General features: G+C 52.6%; 1 protein-coding gene across 3 annotated transcripts in view; it reads right to left on the reverse strand.

The window, feature by feature from the left end:
- LOC136316758 (F-box-like/WD repeat-containing protein TBL1X) overlaps nucleotides 1-27,635 on the reverse strand; it is a 237,639-nt gene that overhangs the window by 152,319 nt on the left and 57,685 nt on the right. For 2 of the 3 annotated variants that reach the window (XM_066248904.1, XM_066248903.1), the window contains exon 2: nucleotides 15,356-15,433. The exons of the other annotated variant lie outside the window; for it this stretch is intronic. The gene's annotated coding sequence lies outside the window, so the exon portion shown is untranslated. The remainder of the gene's footprint in view (nucleotides 1-15,355; nucleotides 15,434-27,635) is intronic. 3 annotated transcript variants of the gene reach the window in all.

Below are 27,635 nucleotides of genomic sequence, written 5' to 3' on the forward strand. Positions count from 1 at the left end.
TGACAGCACACACCCCAACGTGACATGATCAGCAGGGCCTGCGACCTCTGCGGTCTCCGTCCCGAGAACTCTTCCCCGCAGTCTGACCCTGTGCAAACATCAGCCCAAACAAAGGGGCGGTGGACAAAATTCATGACCGGGACTCCTTCAGACGTCCAGGGTCACAAAACACAGGGAACGTAGGAGACACCAGCCCAGCCCAGGGGAAGTAAGGAGACGGGATGGCCAAACCCCGGGACAGAACGGGGCCCTTGCTGGTCAGAGGGAGGAAAGCTCAACAAGTCTGAAATATCGTGAATCAAAGTCGTAAACCTTAGGGGTCCCCAAACTACGGCCCACGGGCCTGAGGCCATTTATCCGGCCTCCGCTGCACTTCCGGAAGGGGCACCTCTTTCATTGGTGGTCAGTGAGAGGAGCACATTGACCATCTCATTAGCCAAAAGCAGGCCCATAGTTCCCATTGAAATACTGATCAGTTTGTTGATTTAAATTTACTTGTTCTTTAAATATTGTATTTGTTCCCATTTTGTTTTTTTACTTTAAAATACGATATGTGCAGTGTGCATAGGGATTTGTTCATAGTTTTTTTTTGTTGTTGGTTTTTTTTTTCTTTCTATTTTTCTGAAGCTGGAAATGGGGAGGCAGTCAGACAGACTCCTGCATGCACCCAACCGGGATCCACCCGACACGCCCACCAGGGGGCAATGCTCTGCCAATCTGGGGCGTCGCTCTGTTGCATCCAGAGCCATTCTAGCGTCTGAGGCAGAGGCCACAGAGCCATCCTCAGTGCCTGGGCCGTCTTTGCTCCAATGGAGCCTTGGCTGCAGGAGGGAAGAGAGAGACAGAGAGGAAGGAGAGGGGGAGGGGTGGAGAAGCAGATGGGCGCTTCTCCTGTGTGCCCTGGCCAGGAATCGAACCCGGGACTTCCACACGCCAGGCCGACGCTCTACCACTGAGCCAACAGGCCAGGGCCCATAGGTTTTTTTATAGTCCAGCCCTCCAACGGTCTGAGGGACAATGAACTGGCCCCCTGTGAAAAAAGTTTGGGGACCCCCATCATAAACCATGCAGATGTCATTCTTACAGTTCCCTAATTCACCCAGTGCCTCCCGATGAACCGAGCAGATGAGGGTCTCCATCCTGCAGGGGAGACGGCTTGGCTATGACCAAGAGAAACCATCCCAGCAGCTGTGGTCCCCATGACCAACATACATGGTGACTCACTTCCCTGGGTAGAAAAACCGACCCTGTCTGGGTCAACAGCTGTGATTGTCGTCAAACCACCCGGGAGCGAGTTTTCCCCGCTGCAAATCTCAATTCATCCAAAAATCAGCCTCAGCCACCAGGTGGAGGCCATTCACTGGAACTCATCAGATTACCACCTTTCTCTAAAGCAGGCGTGCCAACAAGCAAGACGCCCAGCAACCTGCACGGCTCTCTCTTGCCACCACCAAATCGTTCTCTTCCAGTAAGAGCTGGGTCTGTGGGGTAAATCATTTACCTCCCAGACTCAAGCAGCTTTGGAAAGTAGGCTGGTGTTTTTCCCGGAAACCCCCAGCAAATACCCCGGCTCCGCTTGGCTAAACCACCCCATGGGCAAATGGTACAAACAGTGATTCTTGTTTTCATTTCAAAGGAAAAGAAAGTTCCTACCTAATATTGTCAATTTACTATGTAAATCCTAAGTATATCTGATTTAGTTTAGGAAGTTTGTGACTTAAGGAGGCGAGAAAGCGTGTACTTTTTTTTTCCCCCTTTTTTAAATGAGAGACAGAGACAGGAAGGGAGAGAGATGAGAAGCATCAACTCATAGTTGCATCACTTTAGTTGTTCACTGATTGCTTTCTCATATGTGCCTTGACCTGGGGGCTCCAGCCGAGCCAGTGACCCCTTGCTCAAGCCAGCGACCCTGGGATCATGTCAATAATCCCACAATCGCCTGACCAGGCGGTGGTGCAATGGGTAAAGCGTCGGACTGGAATGCAAAAGACCCAGGTTCGAGACCCCGAGGTCGCCAGCTTGAGTGCAGGCTCATCTGGTTTGAGGAAAAAGCTCATCAGCTTGCCTGACCTGCGGTGGCGCAGTGGATAAAGCGTCGACCTGGAAATGCTGAGGTCGCCGGTTCGAAACCCTGGGCTTGCCTGGTCAAGGCACATATGGGAGTTGATGCTTCCAGCTCCCCCCGTCTCTCTCTCCTCTCTCTCTCTCTCTCGCCCTCTCTCTCTGCTCTCTAAAAATGAATAAAATAAAAATTAAAAAAAAAACCCAGCTTGAGCCCAAGGGTCACTGGCTCAAGCAAGGGGTCACTCGGTCTGTTGAAGGTCCGTGGTCAAGGCACATATGAGAAAGCAATCAATGAACAACTAAGGTGTTGCAACGCGCAACGAAAAACTAATGATTGATGCTTCTCATCTCTCCGTTTCTGTCTGTCTGTCCCTATCTATCTCTCTCTCTGTCTCTGTAAAAAGAAAAAAAAAATCCCACAATCAAGCTGACGACCCCATGCTCAAGCCGGTGACCTCGGGGGTTTAGAACCCGGGACCTCAGCATCCCAGGTTGACGCTCTATCCACTGTGCCACCGCCTGGTCAGGTCCGACTATGCTCCTTTGAAAGGAAAGACAACTTAGAGTGGGAAGGTGATTACAATGTCATACACCGACATAACAAACTGTTTTAAGGTATTTTGATGGAAATCATGAACAAGTCCGTGCCAGAAGCTGCCCTGCTCACCAAGGGAACAGCTCCTCACCTGGTGCTTCAGGGCACAGGACAGCACCTTCAGCACAGCTCGACCCCAAGAAATGGTGCCTGTCTCCCTCACAGAGAGAGTGGACACACAACAGGAGGTTACTTCCAGGTGCACAACAGCAATCCCACATTTCTGCCCCTCACCATGCAATGACCACCAGCCACCCTGCAAAGTTCTGACGATGTGAACACGATCACATCACTGGGACTTGCTCTGTAACTGGAAGTCTGTTCCTGCTTATCTGCCTCCCCCTCTGAAAACCATGTCCCTGGTGACATCGGGCCAGCCAGAGCCTGCTTTGCACCACGGGGCGTGGGTGGGAAATTGCAGAGAGACTGCCCAGTGGGGAAGGGGCTCCACAAAGCCACCATCTCCCGCACGGGGCAGGCGGGGGGGGGGGGCAGAGAGGGGACTACGGGGCGCATGGAGGGAGACAGGTGGTGGGCAGACAGACGGTGCAGATGGGCACAGGGTGGGGTATGAAGGGACAGGACAGGACACTGGATGTGGGGGCGGAGGGAGGAGTGCACAGGTGGGGAATGGGTGCTGGTGGGCGGGACTGGTGAGAGGAAGGAGGTGGGCCGGGAAGCAGTAGGAGAGACCGCTAGCCCGGCAGCCCCAGGACCTACCCATCAAGCCCTAGTGTAGACCAAGGGCGAGCATGTGCCATGGTCACCACATCTCCCCAGACCTCAGGGCCAAGTCAAGGCAGGTGATGCCTGCAGTCACAGGCGGGTCCATCTGCTCAATGAATGTCCATCTGGGTGTTGGCTCCAACAAGGGAGCATGATTACCCAGCACCCCTACCGTCCACGCATCCTGAACATCTTACAGGCAGAGTATATCTGAACACACTCCACGGTGTTCGAGAGGGCTTCAGAGGTGGGGTCCGGGTTTCGGGCACTGAGCAGGACTCAGGAGACCCCAGTAAGAGCTGGGCTTCAGAGGTGGGGTCCGGGTTCCAGGCAGCGAGCAGGACTCAGGAGACCCCAGGAAGAGCTGTGTGCTCTCCTGAGCTCAGCCGCTGAGCACTCACCCACCATCCTGTTGCCTACGTACCAACCATTTAGACTAAAAATGCACTTGATTGCTCTACAACACAGAACATTAAAATAGATATATCACAGCTTCATCCATCACCACTTTTCTGAGAGACGTGTCTTCATTTCCCAGTCGCACGTAAATAACAACCAGATGGGGTGTGTAGTGGCTACTGACCCCCGGAAACCAAGAAGATGCCCATCCACCTGGCACCAGAGACACTCGCGTTGATTTCCCGCCTCCAGTGGAGGATTTGTGTTGATTGCATCACAATGATCAGGGAAGCAGACAAATCCCACTTAAAAAGGAGCTCCGAATGCTGGCGATGAATCGCTCTCCAAACGATCTCTTCTCACGGCTGTGGAGGCTCTTTCATCATAGAGAGGACAGGAAATGGGGGTTTGCAGAGGGGTGCCGGGTAAGAGACACAGAAGCAAGTATCAGACCCCTGTAGCTGAACTCAGGACTGTTACCACGCCCTGTAAGGAAAGGCAGACGCCCAGCACCCAGTGCAGGAAGGGAATGCAGCTGAGTTTAGTGACCGGCAAGGTGGGCGAGGCGAGTCCAGCCGGGAGACTGGCCCTGTTCCGTCCACTGTGCACACCCAGCACCCACCCCGGGCCTGACTCCCAGTACACGCTCAGTAAACGTTAGCTGGTAACAGTAAACATTAGCTGATAACGGGTCAATGAATGAATGCCTTCACTCGGTCATTCATTTGGCTGGACGGGAGCGGTCAGATGGCCCCCAAAGGGACAAAGTGCCACGCCCCACATGGTACATCACGTCAAACAGATCCAGTGTGGACACCATACCCCTCCACCATCCCGACATGGGCACAGTACCTACCACTATTCTAAAAAATCTATATGGCCTGACCTGTGGTGGCGCAGTGGGATAAAGCGTCGACCTGGAACACTGAGGTCGCCGGTTCGAAACCTTGGGCTTGCCTGGTCAAGGCACATATGGGAGTTGATGCTTCCTGCTCCTCCCCCTTCTCTCTCTCTCACTCCTCTCTCTCTAAAAAATCTATACGACCACATAATGGACTATTGGCCCTGAAAAGGACTGAAATTTGGATATATGCTACAACACGGACAGCCCTTATAAATATTATGCTTACGGATATAAGCCAGACACAGAAGGAAAAATACGGCATGAATCCACATATACAGGGGACCTACAACAGGAAACTCACTGAGATGACAAGCAGAACAGAGGTTACCAGGGGCTGGGGGAGGGGACGTGGGCGAGTCCGAGTCAGAGGTGGGTTCCTCTTTGAAGTGGGAATTATTGTTTAATGGGGTCAGTTTTCTGGGTGCAGATGATGACAACGTCTGAGGTACAGACGGTTGTGTTAACAACCAGCGTGACTGTGCTTAATGCCACTGAACTGTGTGTGTGCTCACAAACGGTTAAAATGTCATTACGTCTACTTTATCACAATTAAAAAAGAAATGAATATGTGATCGGACGTGAGAGTTGTCATAATTCCTGGGTCCTCTCTTTGAACGGCCATAAAATAACGACCCCCAAGGGTCAAGATTTCCCTAATTATCATACAGCTAACGAGGGTCGGATGTCCCACGTATAAAAAGCCACAGCCGACCACAAGACCCGGGACACGACTGATGTCACTTACTTACAACACCCTTAGTGAGCCGGGCGAAGGTGCCCAGGGGGCAGCTGTGGAGTGGACACATGGAAATAAACGAAGGCGGTCTGGGGACAGAGAGCCACTGGGAACCAGAGCCGTCGAGAAGTCACAGGCTACTCGGTAAAAAGCGGGAACCAGAAGACGGAAACAGGAGCCAGCAATAAAAATGCTGGAAAAATCACGGAAAATTTAGTTTCTATTCCCATTCAAAATATCATCGTAGCTGTTCCTCAGGGGACCCAGTGACTTGATTTGAGTCATTTATTTATTCATTCATTTTAGGGAGGAGAGAGAGAGAGAGAGAGAGAGAGAGAGAGAGAAGAGGGGAGGAGCAGGAAGCATCAATGCATCAATTCCCATTTGTGCCTTGACCAGGCAAGCCCAGGGTTTCAAACCAGCGACCTCAGTGTTCTAGGTCGATGCTTCATCCACTGCGCCACCACAGGTCGGGCTGATCTGAGTCATTAATAAATAAGCTAGCTGGTTCCTGTCCTGTGCTCCAGGCCAGCCCCTGACCCCTGGGCATCTTCCCATGTCCCAGCTGCACCAAAAAACCCGTTTCCCAGACATGTCCTAGGAGGTCACCCTCTTAGCCCAAGGCGCCTTCAATCTGAACTCTGGAAACCTCCTTTTCATCACTGTCCCTGGCTGAGATGTCACCTCCCTGACCTGCAGCAGGCAGGTGCAGCCTCCAGATCCTCTCATCACCCCACAGGAAAAAGCCCGGGGTCCTCTGTCCCCAGAAGGAGGTGTGGGGCTTTGTGTCCCTGCCTTGTCCCCTCCCTTCGGGGCACTCTTTTAGATGATTGATGGTCAGCTGCTCCTCTCTCTCCTGCTACCATTAAAATCGCAAGAACTGGCCATGGCCTAAGAGTTGCCTTGGTTAGGGCATTGTCCCGATACTCAAAGGTATGAGTTCAATCCCCAGTCAGGGCACATACAGGAACAGGCTGATGCTTCTCTCTCTTTCTCTCCCCCTTCCTCTCTCTTTAAAATCAATCAATAAAAAAACCTTTTTTTAATTGCAAAAACTGGCACAAAGCCAGCCGTGAGCAAATCATCCCAGAACGAATACATCCATTTCAGACGAACAAGGATTTATTGTTAACACACATTTAAATATACGACGAGATCAGCTGGGACCAGGAAAAGGAGCTGTCCATTGGCACAGAGAGCATGCCATCCCCGGAAAGAGAGGCAGACAGTGGGCCGTGCCCGGCAGTGACCTGTTCGGCATTACAAAATGATGACCGAGGATGACATCATCAACCTGGCCACGTGTGTCAGTGCTGTGAAGAGCCCTCCTGTGACAGGGAAACGGCTCACAGGGAAACCTTCTGCTAACAGACCTAATTCTCGTGACCAAGGACAGGACCCCAGTGCCCCGGAGCTCGTTTGCACTTATACCATTAGGAAAACACTTTTTAAGCATTAATTTACAGCTCTGAAGTGATCACTAAGGACGTGACTGTCCTGCCGGAAACCCTGAAACACTGAATCGGTGCCACGGAGGTCTCAGTCCCTGTTTCCATGGCCCCCATCCCCCACCACACTCTGGGACATGGTTAGCCACGCTCTTGTCAAGACGTGGTCCTTTCTCGGTACATTTACGTAGCTGTGCCCCAGGCCCGATTCTCACAGTCCCTCACCAGCTTTGTCTAAATTACCCTGGAAAGAAATGGAACCAGAAGGGGTAGCACTGGGTCACCATCTCTCAGCAGAAACCTGGGTGTTATCAAAATGGAAAATGGAAGGAGAAACAGCCAGGGCACTGGGGGCTGAGCCGCCCCCCAGCCCCACCCCCAGCTCCCAGGGGCCTCTCCCTCCATCCTGCCTGCAGCAGGCTTCCTTTTTTGTTTGTTTGTTTGTTTTGGTGTTGTTGTTTTTTTGTATTTTTCTGAAGCTGGAAACGGGAAGAGACAGTCAGATAGACTCCCACATGCGCCCGACCGGGATCCACCGGGCATGCCCACCAGGGGCGGACGCTCTGCCCACCAGGGGGCGATGCTCTGCCCCTCCAGGGCGTCGCTCTGCCGAGACCAGAGCCACTCTAGCGCCTGGGGCAGAGGCCAAGGAGCCACCCCCAGCGCCTGGGCCATCCTTGCTCCAATGGAGCCCTGGCTGCAGGAGGGGAAGAGAGAGACAGAGAGGAAGGAGGGGGGTGGTGGAGAAGCAAATGGGCGCTTCTCCTGTGTGCCCTGGCCGGGAATAGAACCCAGGTCCCCCGCACGCCAGGACAACACTCTACCGCTGAGCCAACCGGCCAGGGCCCAGCAGCAGGCTTCCTTTGATGTGACCTTCCGAGTTCCAGCTTCCTTTCAGAATCTGGACCCCCGGGTGTCTGGCTGGCTAGGGGCTTGGTGCTCTGCAAGGAGACCCCCTTTTGGCAGATGAAAATTCTTTCCTGCAGTGCTTACCAAGAGAGAAGTATCCTGGAGCAAGCTTTCTCAGCCTGGGCACTGCTGCATCTGGGGCCGATTCTTCTCTGGGGTGCGGGGGCTTCCTGAGCGCTGTCTGGTGTTATGCAGCATCCGTGCCCTCCCCCCCACCACCAAGTGCCAACAGCAGCCCCCCAACTGGGACAACCAAGCATACCTTTAGACAGTGCCAGGCGCTGTCTGAGGCGGTGGTGGTAAAATGCCCCCTCAGTGCTAACCAGAGTCCTAGAAAGCCCGTCCCCGCTGAGCCCAATCCCGGGAATGACCCGGGGCAGAAGGTGAACTCCGCCTGCTTCCTGTGCAACCTGGTGGAGACGACATGGAAGAACCTGTCCGTTACCTTCGCAGGGACTGTGAGAAGGGACTGTGCAAGCCAACATCGCCAAGTTGCGTCTCACTCTCCAGGATGGGTGGCCCCGAGGGACGGGGACAGAGAAACTGTTTCGGAATAATGACAGCATCAGGCCCCACTGCGGGGCGTGACCTGAGGCCCCCACCACGTCCAGTTATGGCCGGCACTCGGGGTGACGCCTCGGAGAGGGTCCCCCAGCGCAAAGATGCTGCGTATCTCAGACCTGTTGCAGCTCTCTTGCATCATGCTGTTGCCGAGATGGATTCTGTTAAAACAAGACGCTTCAACTCTGCTGGGAAGGCACTGATCTGACACACACACACCCCCTTCTCTGTGGGTTTCCTTCCTTCCCCTGGTTGGCACGTAGGGTAATTCACACCGTCACAAATATTTAGTGGGGAAACACCCCAATAAACTGCCCGAACCCCTCATCTAATGCTTGCTAGTCCTTGCTTCAAGGAATTTCACGTTAAATAACATCTGAAATCTGTCCTCCAGAAATCTACAGTTTTTGCCGACAGGATCAAAATGAGGTTCGTGGAATAGAGGCGTGGCGGTTTCATTTTTCCGTTATCATCGACATCAGCGGGTGTGCCTGTGGTCTGAGCACCCAGACTGACTGAGGCGGTCAAGAATCAGTGGATTCTTGACCTGAGAGTTAGAAGCGGCCGCTTCAATTCCATCACGCCAGGAGCAGTAAGCCGGCCAAAGCCGCGCTGCCCCCGGCCACGGGCGGCTTGTCTGTGCGGAGCTCAGGGCGCCCGCCGCCTGCTGCCCGGCCGACTTCCTTCCCTTCATGCTCCCGGTGGACGGCAGCTCAGCCTCCCGCCTCTCGGGGTCCTTTTCTGCCTCACTCAGGGCGGCCGCCGCTCAATCGCAATCCCAATCGCAATGTGTGCTACTAATTAGGACGCTGAAGACCTGCATTTCTCAGCCTCAGGACCACCTCTGGAGGACCAGCTGCGGTGCTCTGACCTGGGGGACCTGGGGGGGGCACCTCCAACTGCAGCGCCTTGGTCTGCAGCAACTGGGAAGTGGGGGAGGGCTCATCGGTTACTGTTAAGAGTTTCATCGCCTGACTGGTGGTGGAGCAGTGCAAGGACTGCCAACCTCAGGAGCTGAGGCTTCCAGGTTCGAAACCCTGAGGTCGGCGGCTTGAGCACGGGCTCATCCAGCTTGAGTGCAGGGTCACCAGGCTGAGCGTGGGATCATCAACATGATCCCATGGTCATTGGCTTAAGCCCAAATGTCACTGGCTTGAGCAAGGGGTCACTGGCTCAGCTGGAGCCCCCCCCCCCAGTCAAGGCACATATGAGAAAGCAATCAATGAACAACTAAGGTGCCGCAACTATGAGTTGATGCTTCTCATCGCTCTCCCTTCCTGTCTGTGTCTAGTCTGCCCCTCCCTCTGGCTGAAGAAGAAGAATTTCCTAACTTTCTCCAACACGTAGTCAGTTCCAGCCACATCCTGGGGAGGCACAGCGCCCAAACGAACCTTTTGGGTCGAAGCAGCAGGCGCACACACTGTGTGCTGCACTCAGACCAGCCACAGTCCGCAGGATTCCCAAACGCATCGGCTTTCCTGCCACTTTCAACACCGCCACAGGGCGGGACACACCTCCCCACCTTCCGCAAGTCCCAGGACTCTCCCTCTCTGCTGGGTTCTTCTGTCCCCTCCCTGGCCGCCACAGGACCCGGGGCACACACTCTCCTCAACCTCTACAAACCCGAGACCTTGCTTTTGCCACTGAGACCCCACAGCCTCCCGGCACCTGGGTACCCTCGCCCAGGCGTGGACGACTGGGTGGCGTGGGCACCGGACCACTCACTTTCCTCTCCCAGGGAGCCCAGTCCTGCAGTCGTTCAGCATCCAGCCCTTCCCGGGGAAGCCATGTGACAAGAAATGTTACCCGTGACAGGGAGACGCACTTCTGTGGCCAATCTGGCCATGCCCCAGTTCCTTTCTTCAGAGTTCCACAACTCGTCACAACGGCAGAGCTTCCAGGACTCAAGAGCCAAACACCCAGCGGCTCCCTGTTCCTCTGAATTTCATACGACAAGGTTAACGGCCCACCTGCGCCCGCTGACAATGGCCAACAGCTGCAGAGCGCAGAGCGGCAACACCCTACCCCGAGCAAACACCGTGAAAAGCGCTGAGTCGAAGCACGAGATCTGCAGTGACAATACCGCGTTTCGGAGGAACGGATCTTTGGCCAACCGAACCCTGTGGCGCCCCGAGGAAAAACGCCTTGGAAGTCGCTGGGAAGCCTATCAAAGGTCAGAGAACACCCCGCCCCGCCCCATCCCACCCCCAAAGACAGGGCCGCCGAGGGGAAGGTCGGCGGCAGCAGCAGCAGCAGCGCCCTACGTGTGATTCCATCCGCGTAAAAGGGCGGACGTGAACCCTGCGTAACGTTCACCAGCGATGCCCGCAGCCAGCGCAGCCCAGGGCACCGGCCGCCAAGGCTGACCGTGAGGACCTGCCCGTCACAAGATACAAATAACCGGGTAGATGTTCGTTTCGATTTAAGGACTTAAAATCGTCACCAGAGAGAGCCCTGCAAAACAAGTCAATCTCTCTCTCTCTCCCTTTCTAATTAATAAAGACACATGCTAATTAATAAAGACCAGAGCACCTTGAGAAAGTAAATAGCCAAGGACAATAAAGACTTTGTAGCTGTCTCAAGGAGCTTCCCTCCGGCCCAACCTACCTGGGGCACCCCCCACAGAAAAGCTCACCACATCGGGGCTGAGGCAGCCCTCCGGTCTGGGCAGCCCGCCTGCGTGCCCACGAGCCAGCACTCAGAGGGAGACTCCTTCTCCACGGGACAACGCCCAGGTCAGTCAGTGTCCATCCCATCGCCCCGCTCTGCACCACCGTGTCAGACGTCCCTGTCACGTCTCCGCGACGGTCATGTGACACACGCACCTGTCAGACTTGGGAAGACAGCCTCGGGAAGGAGCCGCGGTGGGTTCAGGATTCAGCGCCGCCCTGAGGGGCCCGGGCAGAGTCCAAGCCCATCACTGGTCTCTGGCGATGGTGCCTCCGTTCCCAACTCCCACTGCAGAATAGTTGAGTCTTTTCCTTAAAGATAAGATGTCACGCCCTGGCCGCTTGGCTCAGTGGTAGAGCGTCAGCCTGGCATACAGATATCCCGGGTTCGATTCCTGGCCAGGGCACACAGGAGAAGCGCCCATCTGCTCCTCCACCCCTCCCCCTCTCCTTCCTCTCTGTCTCTCTCTTCCCCTCCCGCAGCTGAGGCTCCATTGGAGCAAAGGTGTCCCGGGCGCTGGGGATGGCTCCTTGGCCTCTGCCCCAGGCGCTAGAGTGGCTCTGGTCGCAACAGAGCGACGCCCCGGATGGGCAGAGCATCGCCCCCTGGTGGGCATGCCAGGTGGATCCCGGTCGGGCACATGCGGGAGTCTGTCTGTCTCTCCCCGTTTCCAGCTTCAGAAAAATACAAAAAAACAAAAAAAAAAGATAAGATGTCACCGTGCTGATGGCAAAGTGTCTCAAAAGTTCATACGGGCAGAGCCAACTCTAGACAGTAAGTCCCCAAGTGACAAACAACTGACTCATGTACAACTTGCGCTTACGAACGCAGAGCCCTAAGGGTTAGATTGGTAATCAACCGCACCAGGACACCCGTGAACATGCTATCACAGCTCATCAACCCCCACGGCAAAGAACTAACCCATGAAGACCTTATGGAACTAGAGCAGCAGAGAACGGCGTTTACGGAAGAAAACAGGAGCCTAGAAATTCTAGAACTGAGAAATAGTTTTCTACAAAAGAGTTAGCTGACACTTTTCGTCTCCTTGAAGCAGGAATGGCAACGTTAGAGGAGCAAGATCCCGACACAGAGAGGTTCACCAAAGTTTACCTTACGGTCACTGAAGACCAGAGATGCTACAGGGCCATGGGATGATGAGGAGAAAAGCTCTGTACGCATCTCCCTGATGTCTACACTTCAAGACACTGACTCCAGCAGCAGAACCAGACCTGACTCTCTAACATACCTGTCCCAGCCTCTCCAACAAGTCTGTCATCGTCCACATCATCCAAGATTGTGTAAGGGTGTATTGGAAAATGTTTAAGTATTTATAGGCACAGAGAGGTAAAAATAAACACTAGGTGAAGACAGACATCTGTCTAAGTTACTTTTCGTAGGTAAATGGACCAGGTCCAACTTACACACACATTCAACTTCAGAGCAAACCCACAGAAGCTATCTTGTTCGTGACCCGTGGACCACCTGTACTTTGCCAGGAACTCAAGTCCCAGGAGTGGGGGAAAGAGGACAGTAAAGTGAGCGAGACACTGGAGGGAGTTGCGGCCATAAGGAGAGAAGGGAATGGTGGGAGGAAGACACCTCACTGCGAGAGATCATGGCGGGCAGTGGGCTGGCGTGCGGAGCCATTCTGGAGACGTTAACTATTTCTTCCACTGCGCTCTCCTTGGGAGTTCAAGGCAACAAAGAAGTAGAGGTGGGGCGGACATGTCAGCTCTCCTCAGAGGACTTCCTTAAGCAGTGGAGGGCTGTGTTCACAGTACCGAGGAAGGACATGAAGAAAGTCCTGGGGGGGTTTGAGTGTGGGCACGCCTTGACCTCACCACACACCAACCAGAATCATTTCCTACGACCCAACTGTTGTCAGAAGCTGGCTGCACCCAACTCTAAAATGCTTCTTGGGAAAAGGCACACACCTGTCTGTCAATAGATGGATGGATCAACAGAAAAGGGTGGTCCACGCCCACAGTGGAATATTAGTCAGCCCTGAAAAGGAAGGAAATTCTGACACGTGCTACGACACGAACGAACCAGAGATAAACTAGGTTAAAAGGACAAGAATGGAATAATTCCACTTAGATCAGTACCCAGAGCAGTCACATTCAGACACAGAAAGTTGCATGGTGGTGGCCCGGGGCTAGCGGGGAGGGAGTGAGGGGTGTTTAACGGAGGCAGGGTTTCAGTCTGAGAAGACGAGAAGAGTTCTGGAGACAGGTGGTGCTGATGGTTCTACAACAACATGAACATATTTGGTGCCCCCAAAATGTATACTTAAAAATGGTCATGGTGGTAAATAGTGTGTCACGTGAAGTTCATCGCAATAGAAAGAGAATCCTTTGTAAATCTGAGTTAAATAGGTGTCAACGGAAGGCACGATCTTTGAGTTAAAGTCTCTTCTTCAGGGACTACTTTCACACTGGGGGTTCCATTAAAAATCTGCTAATTAGTCACATGGGTGTCTTATAAAGGTGGAAAATTTGGAGAATTCCATAATTATTCTAAGTAATCATCAAACTCCAATTTAGTACCCACCATGAAATGCACATTACACAAATTGTTCTCTCTTTAGATAGGGATTTAAGTTTAATACAAATGCATTAAGTCAATTAAATAAAAAAACTTTGATTTATTATCTAATGTGTCAAAATAAGTCATTTTAAGTTAATGATTTAATAAAGTTACAGCACATAAAAACAATTTATTTACCTTAATATAAGTTTAATTAATGTCAATTAAATCAGTTAAACGGAATTAACAGATGCCTATGAAATTACACATATAATCGTGTTGTCAAAAATACATTTCCTGGCCCCGGCCGGTTGGCTCAGCGGTAGAGCGTTGGCCTGGTGTGCGGGGGACCCGAGTTCGATTCCCGGCCAGGGCACATAGGACAAGCGCCCATTTGCTTCTCCACTCCCACCCCCTCCTTCCTCTCTGTCTCTCTCTTCCCCTCCTGTAGCCAAGACTCCATTGGAGCAAAGATGGCCCGGGCGCTGGGGATGGCTCCTTGGCCTCTGCCCCAGGCGCTAGAGTGGCTCTGGTCGCGGCAGAGTGACGCCCCGGAGGGGCAGAGCTTCGACCCTGGTGGGCAGAGCGTCGCCCCGGGTGGGCGTGCCGGGTGGATCCCGGTCGGGCGCATGTGGGAGTCTGTCTGACTATCTCTCCCCGTTTCCAGCTTCAGAAAAATACAAAAAAACAAAAACAAAAAAAACAAAAACATTTCCTAATGCAAAGAAAAACGTAACTGAGGAATGGAAACCCAAATCTATATACCCTTATTTCCTCCCAAATTTCTAGTTGTATTGAGTATCAGAGTCAGTGTATGGGGGCCAAACTTGTGTCATTTCTCACCACAGTGCTCCCTGCCCGGTGCAGCTGAGTGGACGCACCCACCTTCCCGGAAGCCCCTGAGGACGCAGGTGATGGAGGCCGGTGCTGACGGGGGACCCAGTGGGTTTGAAGCCAGCCCTGGTTCCTCACCTCGCCCCGCCCGTACCTGCGTTATCAGAACCACGGGCGCTGAGCCCTTCAGTGCAGAGACCAGCCGAGCCCCCAAACAGACAGTCTCACCCGTCCTCACACACTCCACACTCCACACTCCCCGGGGCTCCAGCGACAGCAGATCCAAGGGGCGGTCACGCCAGACACGGGAGACTGTTCTCATACAGCGCGGTCTGCAAAGGGTGCTCTTGATTTGGGTGAGGAACTGGGTGCAGAGAGGTGACGATCTGGCAGCTGTAGACCCAGGAGGGCCCGGCCCCGCGAGCGTGGAGTCTCTCCAACACCAGAGCCCACGTGCGGATCCGCCGGCAGAGAAACGCCTCCCGGGGGTCCCAGCCGCAGCCACGCCGTCTCAGCAGCACGGTGCCTGCCAAGGTCGCCATCAAGCATTCTGGCTGGTCCCCCAAGCAGTGACACCGCCGCCTGTCATTTCCCAAGTCCATTCTAAGAGCAGCGCACTCGACCACAGGAGCCTGCCTGCACCCGCCGGTGGGTCTTCCCAATCAGCCCCCCTGGGAAAAAACAAGGAGCTCCTAGTGGCTGTGGGAGAGAAACCGGAGGCAGCAACGTCTAGGAAGCAGACACGCCGTAATCACCACCTCCGCTCTCCTCCCTGGAACCCCCGACTTCCGGATCTAAATAAAAAGTTTTGTTATGACGTGCTGGTGTCGGCAAAATCACCTGCCACGAGAAACCTAGAGACCTCGCTGTTTCCGGTAGGCACGGCCAGTGCACCCCTGTTTAACTTTCCCACACCAGAGACATAAAGAGGGTCACAGGCCGTTCCCTCCGTAATAACAAATCCCTCGGACAACTTCACTTACTCCGAGCCAGACGGGGGCAAATCCCTTCTTCCTTCCTTCTCGGGTCTGTGTTTACGCCTGTCTTCTGTCTGCAGTCACCTGTTAATGAAAAAAATACCCAAAGTGAGGCAACAGTGTCCATGGGCACGTGCTGAAGTACAGATATGTTCTTGATGGTTCCATAAGAAGGCAGGTACCCGAGTCAGGGCATTAGGAGCCAATGCAATGACCGTGGCGGGTGGCAGACACGGTCATGGCTGAATTTCAGGCTCATGGCTGTTTATACCGTGCACACACACACCTGTGCCAACGTTCACGCAAGCTCAGGACCAAGCCCGTCGTTTCCGCGACTGAAAACCCTGCTCGAACAACAGACACGTTTCTACATCACCCTCACGCACACCAAGTGAAAGCGGGTATTTCTAGAATTCAGCACAATTCGGCTTCTAGTAACAGACACCTCCGAAAATTCAGAAAGTGATGAGCAAATAACTGCTGAGAGATGAGAGACAAGAAGGACACAACTGACAGGGTAACAAGGAATCACACTGCCTCTTGTTTGTATGTTCATGGTGTGGGAGAAATCCAGGGAGGCTTCTTGCAGAGGAGGTGGCGCTCCTGTTGGTGCATGAAGTCTTGCCTGGGCAAGTCGGCCCTGTAGATGGCACGCTCCTAGCTGGGCCAGCTTGTAATCCCCCATTGCTGTGTGCAGGCAGTGGGATGGGAGCTCATCTCACGGGAAGGAACAGTCAGGGTGCAGGGAACTCCCAGAAGGGGTTGTTGCTGGAGGACTTCACTATTTGGCTCACAGCATGAACAGCGGCGGTGGCGCTGATGGCCCAGAGACCGCTGGCTCAGGGTGGACCTGAGCACCACACCTGCCAAGCGCCCCCCTCCCAGAGTGGTCCAGTCAGGTGCAGCCTCCACGAAGAGCATCTCCCGGAAAGATAACAGGCACAAGCCTTCCCGCCTCCTTTCCTTTCATCATCTCCGAGCTCACAGGGCTCACGTGCCGCAGACCACACTCAGCACACGTAGCTGGGAAGATGCTGGCAACCTGGCCGGGCTCCCAGTCCCCGTCGCTGCCCCATTCTGCCTCCAGGCCACCACCTCATTGTGCACGTACACGGCATCAAAAAAAAAAATGAGAAAGAGCAGACTCACGGGCCTCAGTTTGCTCCTCGTTAATGATAAGACGCTCTCTCTGGATCAGAGACTACTCAGCTGTGAAATGAGGGTATTAAGTTATTTATGAGGTTTCTTCCACATCACAAAATCTGAGGAACCGTTTTCCTGTTGACATCCCTTGAAAATTCAAGGCAACACACGTGCAGAGAAGCAAACCGAGAACTCGGAAGAGGAGAGCCCACGGAGGGAGGGAGACAGCAGAAACGTGTCCTGCAGCCACTGAGCCCGGGAATATACACCAAAGGGTCTGCTATTTCCCCCCCGCCCCGGTTGGTCTGGTGGTTAACATTCCCACTCCCGAGAAATTTGACCTGTACCATCACGAGAATGAAGGGGAAAGTCTGAAGCATGTTTTCAGAACCACTGAGCATGACAAAGAAGCTGCAGTTCCCTCCTGAGTCCTCTTCTGTGTTCAGGGAGGCCTGCAATATCCAGGCCAGGGTACTAGACATGGGTACTAGAGGTGACGGGGCGTTTGAGTGGCAGAAATTCTGAACCACTTCATTGGCTCCGGGTTCTAAAAAACTGCGCCAGGCCCTGGCCGGTTGGCTCAGCGGTAGAGCGTCGGCCCGGCGTGCAGGGGTCCCGGGTTCGATTCCCGGCCAGGGCACACAGGAGAAGTGCCCATTTGCTTCTCCATCCCTCCCCCTCTCCTTCCTCTTTGTCTCTCTCTTCCCCCCTCCTGCAGCGAGGCTCCATTGGAGCAAAGATGGCCCGGACGCTGGGGATGGCTCCTTGGCCTCTGCCCCGGGTGCTAGAGTGGCTCTGGTCGCAACAGAGCGACGCCCTCGAGGGGCAGAGCATCGCCCCCTGGTGGGCGTGCTGGGTGGATCCCGGTCGGGCGCATGCGGGAGTCTGTCTGACTGTCTCTCCCCGTTTCCAGCTTCAGAAAAAGAAAAGGAAAAAAAAAAAAAACCTGCCCCAAATACCAGTATGGCCAAGGTTGACCATACTAAAATTTCTATAATTTCACAGGAGGCATATATCCCATATGTTTCCATCTCCCAAACCATTTTATTCTGTTCCAAGTAATACATTACATAGTTTTAAAAAGTAAAATACAGGTGAGGCAAAGGGCTCCTCTTTTTCTTAATTTTTATTAATGATCGTTTGCATTTACTGGATCATTAGTATGAGATATATATAAATATATATTTTTTTAAATGTATTTAACATTGTTCACTATTACCTGATCGTTGCCTTGGCTCATTTTTCTATGGGATTGTTTGACTTTCCTTTATTGATTTGTTGGGTTTTTTTAATTAATCTTTATTAACTTTAATTTATTGTGTTAAGATGGATTCAGGTGTCCCACTCACCCCCACACAAGGCCATAGAGCACTTGAAACGTGGCTAGTGCAACGGAGGAACTGACTTTTACATCTGTGTTTCATTTTAATTGACTCGAGTTTAAACAGTCACATGCAGACAGCGGCTGCCGTTTGAGACAGCAGACATCTAAAGATTCTAACAACAACAAAAAAAGTAGTGGCTTTAGCACCAACCCTAAGATGATATTAAAGACAGTTCAGAAGAAAGAAATTGGTGCAATGTCTTAATTCCTCACTAGGACTATTTTCAATCTGAGGTTCCACGGCCTCATTCCTTATGGCCTCCTCCCCTGCAAGACCTCACGAACTTTTCAGAGTCCCCGAGGCTGGGTTGTATTAACACCTGGTGTACAAACAGGGCAACCAAGGTCCCTCCTTTCTCTGGAGGGGGACGGTTGAGGGGACTCCACAGGACAGAAACTTCCAATACCTCGATCACATTAAGAGCGTAACACAGAAGCAGAGTACTGAAAGAATAAAACCGAAGGGGCAGACAACACAACGGGCAAGTTCCTGAAGGCAGCTTCTCTGAAGGGAGACTGCCCTCTGAGAGCCCTCCCCCACCATCACCTGCTTCTTCCATGGGTGCAGGAAGACCCACCCCCTCCATCTGGTGGCTGCTCCAGGGCACAGAAACTAGAAAGGCATGTGGGGGCGCTACCCATGCATTTGTTTGTTCATTCACTCACTTATTCACTCAACAAACATCACAAATAAAACAAACCGCTATCCAGATACACTATGAACAATGATGGTGACAGAAAATGGAACAGAACCGACCTGCTGTCCTGTGCCCCCCTACAAAGCCACGAGGCTCTCGTTCCACCTGAATCGCAGAGAACTCCCTCAGCACTGCTCAGAGCCCAGAACACAGCAGACACGTTAACATGCAGGTGAGCATTTATAACAAGTCCAGAGCGGGATCTGGAGCAAACAAAAGTCACTATTTTCTTTCTTTTCTTTTTTTTTTTTTCTGGCAATTTTGGAGAAAAATAAATAAGCCTACTAGCGCTGTGAGTACAGAGAAATGACCGTGCAGGGAAAATCATTCATTTCTCATTCAAGTGTCGATGGGAAGACACATTTTCTCCTTCTGTTTTTCAGGTAAGTCATTCCACATTCATCTGTTCCCTCCAAATATGCCCTTTCATCACGCTTGTGCATTTTATGTTCAGTGTGGAAGCAGGAGCTTTTCAAATGCAGAGAAAGAGAGCCACGAAACGAGACACTTTTATGGACCAATTTCTTCTTCAACGTGTTCTGGGGCTGGCTAACAAGTACCTCACGCTCCTTCAATGACAAAATCGATACTTAACAATGCGTATTTATGCGTGTCAGAGCGCGCTGCAGACACCTGTACCGTTTACCCACACCTCACGGTGACAAATAAGAAATCACTTCCAACTGACACCATGTAATGCCAATCAGTTCCCCATAAAAAAGACCAGGGAGTGACTTGTCACACAGGAAATCTGGGATGAGACAACGTAATAACATGATCCAATCAGGCTTAAAATTATACAATCCATATAGAGCTAAAACTAATGGGGGAGGGGGAGAGGCATAGCAAATTTTAATAAGGGAGCAGTCTGTAAGCATTTATGAGTACTCCCATTAGAGTGAGAGATTCGATTTTATTTAGTGGCAGGAAACGCATCGTTAGTGACAGAAAAAAGAATCACAACACTTAAAGATGCTATCAAGAACTATTTGCATCTTCCCAGATATGGTTCCGAACTATACAGATGATTCGCCTGTGATACAAACCACATTTTTGTTAATAGATGACACATTGCACCAGAAGGCATGAAAGAATCCTAATTACGCTCTTCCCCATCTCCCAAAGCACTGTCTCCACTTCTACAGCCAGCACTGAGCAGAATGTAAGCTGTAACATTGTTTACTCGCTGACATGAACAAATACAGCAAGCCCGTCCCTTTTGTGAAACAGTCAAACTCAACTATCTGCTTACACAGATACCTCAAAATCTATTGAGGACACCAAGGTCCACGGTCAGCTAAGTCAGGGTCCGAGGATTCACACACACAAACACACACTTCTAGTCACAAACCAAATTGTTTCTTCAAGTGTTACGTCCTTACTTCGGATGTCAGGAAGATGTCCTAAATAAAAATATAAACGGAAATGACAAAAATCCAACCCTCTTATACAAGTACATAAGGGTCTCCCTATATCGACCCTGGTCAGACAGAGACCTAGGGTATCCAACTCTCTGATCCGGACCCCTGTGGAAATAGATGACTTCACAATGACCTTTAGTAATCCAGCCTTTTTTCCAGAAATGGATGTTTTTGTTTTCTTTTTTTTTTAAAGTCTCAATTTCAACAAATTGGGAGGCAGTGGGCTATTGCAATTTCCTCTTTAGTTAACATGGAGGGTGAGGCTTGTGCCCTACCACAGACCTCAACTGGAGGTGACTGTGCCCCCCCCAAGGGACAGCTGCAATGTCTAGAGACAGGTGAGGGTGCCAAAATGGGGACAGGCGTTCTTGGCATGTAGTGGGCGGAGACTAGTAGTACAACACTTGGGTCAGAACCAGAACGGCCCCCTGAAGAAAGACAGAATTCCATGGGACTTGCGCAGCAGCAAGAGCTGAGGAGACAGGTGGGCAGGTGTCATCGGAGGTCAACAGGGAATGGGGACACACACAGAGGACGGTGTCTGCTCACCAGCCACCTGACAATTCAGCCACCCGTTATCCCTCCCACCTGGAGGTCTACACCTGCGTCATGAACACTGCAGGGCCCCGGGCCCTACCACCCTCACCCGCATAGTAATCTCACCCCCACAGTAATCTCAAACTGCTTCCTCACTCCCAGCCTTCGCCCTTGGAGAGAACGCACGGGCCCAACCCCAAGAACGTGTGTACCTCTGCGTCCCGGTCCATCTCGCCCTCTCGCAGGGTCCCCATGGAACCCAAGCCTTGCTGCCTGCAACTCGTACCCCCTCCAGCACACCGGTCCACCCCATAATGGGCGGAGAGGGCCGAGGGAACTGGGATGCCACTCGACGTCAGGACCGTTACTGGCAGAGAAGGGACATTTTCTGTTCTTCTTCCCGGGACGCATCTGGTCCCGCAACGTCGGGCACGGGTGCTGGGGACAGAGGAGCTGGGAGAACCGCCGTCGACCCCTGTAGATCCCCGGCTAGACAGCCTCACAACTCCACCTCCTCATCTGCATGATCAGGGGGAACACTGAGCCCTCACCAGGACATCAGGGCACCACACCACCACACCACCACAGCAGGACATCAGGACATCACACCAGGACATCAGGGGACCACACTACCACAGCAGGACATCAGGACACCACATCACCACAGCAAGACAACAGGGCACCACTCCACCACAGCAGGACATCAGGATACCACACCACCACATCAGGACATCAGGACACCATACCACCACACCAGGACATCAGGACACCACACCACCACAGCAGGACATCAGGGCACCACTCCACCACAGCAGGACATCAGGGCACCACTCCACCACAGCAGGACATCAGGATACCACACCACCACATCAGGACATCAGGACACCATACCACCACACCAGGACATCAGGACACCACACCACCACAGCAGGACATCAGGGCACCACTCCACCACAGCAGGACATCAGGACACCACTCCACCACACCAGGACATCAAGACACCACACCACCACAGAGGACATCAGGACACCACTCCACCATACCAGGACATCAGGACACCACACCAGGACATCAGAGGACCACACCACCACAGCAGGACATCAGGGGACCACACCACCACACCAGGACATCAGGGGACCACACCAGGACATCAGAGGACCACACCACCACAGCAGGACATTAGGGGACCACACCACCACATCAGGACATCAGGACACCACACTAAGACATCAGGACACCACAGCACCACAGCAGGACATCAGGACACCACTCCACCACAGCAGGACATTAGGACACCACACCACCACCCCAGGATATCAGGCAACAACACCACCACAGCAGGACATCAGGACACCACACCACCACAGAGGACATCAGGACACCACTCCACCACAGCAGGACATCAGGACACCACTCCACCACACCAGGACATCAGGACCCCACACCACCACAGCAGGATATCAGGACATCACACCAGGACATCAGGGGACCACACCACCACACCAGGACATCAGGACACCACACCACCACACCAGGACATCAGGACACCATACCACCACACACACGGAAAGTGCAGACAGTCCTCCACGGCACGGTGCACAATACATAGGAAGTAGTAGCTAACGTGGCTTTTGTCACTGTCGTCCACGCATTCCAGACTCAGCTGAGAACCTTGTCACTGTCTTCGTGTGGCCACCTGGCGAGAACCTGTGAGCCGCCCGGTTCCCTCTCCCGGTGACACCGTGGTGCAGGACGCCCACGGGACGTGGCTGTTGGCGGAACAGCGAAATCTCACGCAGACCACAGAGCACGGCTATAATCCGGACACCCTTATCGCAGGGTCTTGACAGAGGGCGGCCGGGGTCACGACTGACCCCGAGAAACCGTTCCGATCTTCCCTCCTCACAAACCCAGACACGGCCGCCCTCCCTGCACGAACTCTTCACCCTAGTCCAGCGAGAGACACGGAAGAACGTTCACTTCGTGCCCTCGCTGCCAACGCGACGGAGCACGGTCAAGGGTGTGGGCCCGGGGGCCGAGGAAGTCCACGGGGCAGTCTCCCCCCAAGAGACAGATGCTGGAGACAGACGGATGTCCACCCCCCTCGCTGTGCCTCTGAGCCCAAGAATTCCTTTTTTTCTTTCAAGAATTCACTTTGTAAACGTCGTCCCCCACAGTCAAATCAAATGATTCAGGAGCTTTGGCTCACTGTCATGCAGCGTTCTCTCCTAAATTGATTTGGAAGAACTTTAATTTTCAGACTTGAAAGGCCGAGAGAGCGAGCGCTTAACCTTGGCGCTGGCACAGCGGCTCCCTTTCATGCTGATCCTCAGCACCCGAAAGTGAGAAGCACCCTTTGTCCCCTGCACTTGGATGGGAAGAGGTGGTGGCTAGTGAGAGGCCGCTCACACACCGGAGTGCACGAGCTCAGACAGTCCCCAAGACGCCAGGGGGCTCCCCTCCACCGGACACTGAACTCCTCACCTGGGAACAGACAGGAAATCGGGCAGAGGCGGGTTCCGAATCCACACACACAACAGCAAAAATAAATCAAGGGCCTGACCAGGTGGTGGCGCAGCGGATAGAGCGTCGGACTGGGATGCAGAAAGACCCAGGTTCCAGACCCCAAGGTTGCCAGTTTGAGCGTGGGCTCATCTGGTTTGAGCAAAAGCTCACCAGCTTGGACCCAAGGTCGCTGGCTCGAGCAAGGGGTCACTTGGTTGGTCTGCTGAAGGTCCGCGGTTAAGGCACATATGAGAAAGCAATCAATGAACAACTAAGGTGTCGCAACGAAAAACTGATGATTGATGCTTCTCATCTCTCTCCGTTCCTGTCTGTCTGTCCCTATCTATCCCTCTCTCTGACTCTCTCTGTCTCTGTAAAAAAAAAAATAAATCAATCAAGGGACTGGGTAAGTCAGGACAGGCAGCAATCAGTATGAATAATGACAGGCAGCATAAGTGACGACCACAGCCTGCCAGGCAATGCCACCTGCCGTTTGCTGACGGGGACCAGGAATGGGACTCTGAGTTTCCCAGACACCTGCTCTAAGAAACAAGAATGCCAGGTGCTTGAGTCACAGTCTTCAACAAAACCAAACAAACAAACAAACAAAAAAACACCCCGCAAAAGATACAGGTCTTAAAAGCACAGTTTCTAGCACGTGCACAATTTCTCCTGCAGGTCCCAGAGACGAAATGGTGGACTCCGTACAACTCCAGCCACAGTGACTGCTATCTGGGAGACGGCCCATTGGACCACTGCCCGAATGGGCCATCTCTCCCACTCTCTCTCCTCTCTAAAAAAAAAAAAAAATAGTTACACTGTTACTGTATAACCAAACAGTAACAGCCCAGTATCTATCTGCACAACAGCCACGTGCAGCTACATGGATCAAACTGACGAGCGGAAAACCAGTATTGTAGCAGCATGCGGATGTCCCCACAACCGGGGAATGAGACACTGGAATGCTCGTTCCTTGTGGGTGGGAATGTCACACGACACAACCTCTTTGGAAACCAGTCCAGCCGCTCCCCAGAACGTTAGACATCGAGTTACCATCGGGCCCAGCAATTCCGCTCCTAGGAAAATACCCAGGAGAAGTGAAAACATATGGCCACCCAAAACCGGTACAGGTTCACAGCCACTCCATTCCTAACAGCCAGAAAGTGGAAACCGCCCCCATGCCCATCAACTGTTGAATGAATGGATAAGCATATCGTGACAAGGGACTGCTGGTCAACAATGAGAAAGAGGGACATTGATTCAAGCCACCACATGGCCAGCCTTTGAAAGGGTTACACCAACTCAAAGAGGCGAGACAGTCAAGATCCCATCTGTGTAGGATTCCACTTGTTCGAAGCAATCAGAGCGGGAAATCCACAGATCCACGAAACAGATGAGTGGATGCCAGGGTTTGGGGGGTGGGGGGGAGAAGTGACAAAGGGCAGAAGGTCTCTTTCTCGGGTGATCAGTGTTCTAATAAAATGGGGCTGTGGTGATGTCCTCCCTCTCTAAATCTACTGAAAATCACGAACTGCACATTGACCACCCGTGAATTCTGCGGCATATAAATTACACCTCAGTATGGCTTTTTTTTTTTTCCAAGTTCTCTGAGATCCTGGAAAATTATGTAGATATGTGTGTATAAATGTTAAACAAAATACAGTTAGCCTGACCTGTGGCAGAGCAGTGGATAAAGCGTCGACCTGGAAATGCTGAGGTCGCCGGTTCAAAACCCTGGGCTTGCCTGGTCAAGGCACATATGGGAGTTGATGCTTCCTGCTCCTGCCCCCTTCTCTCTGTCTCTCTCTCCCTCTCTGTCTCTTTCTCCCTCTCTCTCTCCTCTCTAAGAAAAAAAAAATAGTTACACTGTTACTGTATAACCAAAAGATTAGAAACAACTTCCAATTTTAAAAGAAAGGAAAACTCTTCATTTGTTCTAAGACATAAGGGGACTTTCAAGTGCACTTGCGTCTTGTCAGAAGCATAATTGCACAGTTTAACTCGGTAAGAGGTCTACAGAACAGTTTCCTAATTCAAATTATACTTGAACAATAGGCTTTATTGAGGCCAATCACATTGGCACATAACGCAATTTTCAGCTGGTTTTGTGATGAGAACTGAAAGAAATTTCACACTTCTCGCTGTTCCAAAACCCGGGAGATGATGATGCTCATTGGAAAATGTCCTTATTAGGAGTCAAGACCACGACCACCGGACAAGTAGGTTTTTAATTCAATATGTAAGTGGATTAGGAAATCCAATTGAGTTTCTCACACAGGACAACAGCTTCAAGAATGGCAGGGAAATGTATGCTTTAGACGGGCAACGGCTCGGGCACCTGCGTTATCCAGAGGGTGCCGGAAAGCAGGTGAAAGCCACGCCCTCGAAGTCCAGCTCGATTCTGGGCCGCGCCCTTCCATTTTGGACTGAGGCACTGTATAAAACCAGAATTCCATACAGCTGTGATTCTCCCAGGTTCTCCAAACGAACCTGGTCCAGGCCGGTCTGTGCTGGTGACACTGGTGGATGAGGGTCAACGAAGGCCCTGACCAGCTGCCTCAGTAGTAGAGCGTCAGCCCAGCATATGACCGTTCCCAGTTCGATTCCCGGCCAGGGCACACAGGAGAAGCACCCATCTGCTTCTCCAGCCCTCCCCCTCTCCTTCCCCTCTCCTTCCTCTCTGTCTCTCTCTGTCTCTCTCTCTCTCTCTCTCTCTTCCCCTCCTGCAGCCATGGCTCAACTGGAACGAGATGGTCCTGGGCACTGAGGATGGCTCCATGGCCTTTGCCTCAGACACTAAAAAGAGCTTGGTTGCCTATCAATGGAGCAATACCCTAAATGGGCAGAGCATCACCCCCTAGTGGGCTTGCCAGGTGGATCCCAGTCAGGGCATATGTGGGAGTCTGTCTCTCTGCCTCCCCTCCTATAACTGAATCTAACACACCCCAAAATTGGTTTCTCATCAGCCCTTACACTGAAGCCTGTTTTGGGGAGAGAAGGAGGAGCTAGCTGCTCCCAAATTCACCCAGATTCTGTCGGCTCCTCGTCCGACCAAGACTTTTGTAGGTTACTTGCAAGTGTGGTCTATTTTCGCTCGGCTGTGGACAAAGCGTCCAGCTGACTGCTGGGGACGGAGACTCCACCAAAGCTCGTGTTTTCTGCTTTTAACTACGACCGCAGCGAGGACGCCCTGCCCCCGTCTGTCTCTGTCTCTGTCTCTGTCTCTGTCTCTCTCTCTCTCTCCACGACCGTGGCTCCAGCTCGGCAGAGGAATCAGAGAGGAACACCCCTGCCGCCCCAGGCCCACCGCTCCTTTGGAAAAGAGCTCAGCCCTGACGGAAGGGGGCCCTTCAATGCTTCTCTCCGGGCTGGGCACGCAGTGTGGGGCGTGCCTGACCTGCCCCTGTGCCCTGCGTCCTCCGAGCACCGTGTGACCTCTGTGCACCTGTCTCCCAGGCAGTCACTGTCCCCGCGCTGTGGGCTGGATAAAATGAAAGCATCCTTCACGCTGCTTTTAGGGCCAGAGCACGGGAGAGGTGACTCAGTACACCTGCTCAAAGTTCCAGAGTTAACACTGTATGTCACTAACGCCAGACCGTGAGCTGTGTGCGTCACACGGTACACGTACGTCCCCCATGCTCAGAAAGTACTGGCCAGCGAGAGCACCCCAGACAGAATTCTGCAGCGAGCCCAGTGGATCGACCCCTGGTCCGCAGCTACGGGGGGAGGAGCAAACCAGCCCCCTTCGTTTCCGTCGTGGAACAGAAGAGTTTGAGCGGCTCTTCTAAGAGCCTGGCGCACATGATCTGACATCTATCTGGAAGGTCCAATTATTCCACAGAGCTGGGCTTGGCGAGCTCTCTCTGGAAAGGGCTATGCAGTTAACACGTGAGGCTCGCTGAACCAAAAGGCAAAATCCAGTTGTGATGGAGAGGTTCTACCAAGAGAGGGAAAACAAATTTTCATTGTCAACAGTCGACGTTTCACAGACACACAGATTTGAATTTTGTATCAACTTCATGTGTCATGAAACACTCTTCCTTTGATGTTTTCCCTCCGGCCACTTAAAACAATGTCAAAACCACCCACTCGGTGGTCGCGCAGTGGGTAGAATGTCAACCTGGGACACTGGAGTCCCAGTTTCAAAACCCCGAGGTCATGGCTTGAACATAGGATCATCTACATGGTCCCAAGGTCGCTGGCTTGAGCAAGGGGTCACTGGCTCGGCCAAAAACCCCCCCTTCCCCCATCAAGGCACATATGAGACGCAATCAATGAACAACTAGAGCGACGCAACTATGAGTTGAGGCTTCTCGTCTCCCTTCCTGTCTGTCCTTCTCTCGAAAACAAAAATTAAAAGCCAGTTGGAACCCGGCTGTAAAACACGTCAAAGCCATCCTTGGCTGTACAGGGAGGGTTTGGGTGGGGGCTGCAGCTTGAGAATCGAGCCGTGCAGGAGCCCAGGCCGACTCCACCTCCCGGCGGCCGATGCTGCTGGCCCGGCTGTGGAGGAAAGGACAGCACCCCAGCAGCAACAGGCAAAGGCAACAGAGGACAAGAAATCCAGACTGTGGCTGCACAGAGAAGGGCTTTCAGAG

The sequence above is a fragment of the Saccopteryx bilineata genome, chromosome X (genome assembly GCF_036850765.1).
Source record: "Saccopteryx bilineata isolate mSacBil1 chromosome X, mSacBil1_pri_phased_curated, whole genome shotgun sequence".
NCBI lineage: Eukaryota > Metazoa > Chordata > Mammalia > Chiroptera > Emballonuridae > Saccopteryx > Saccopteryx bilineata.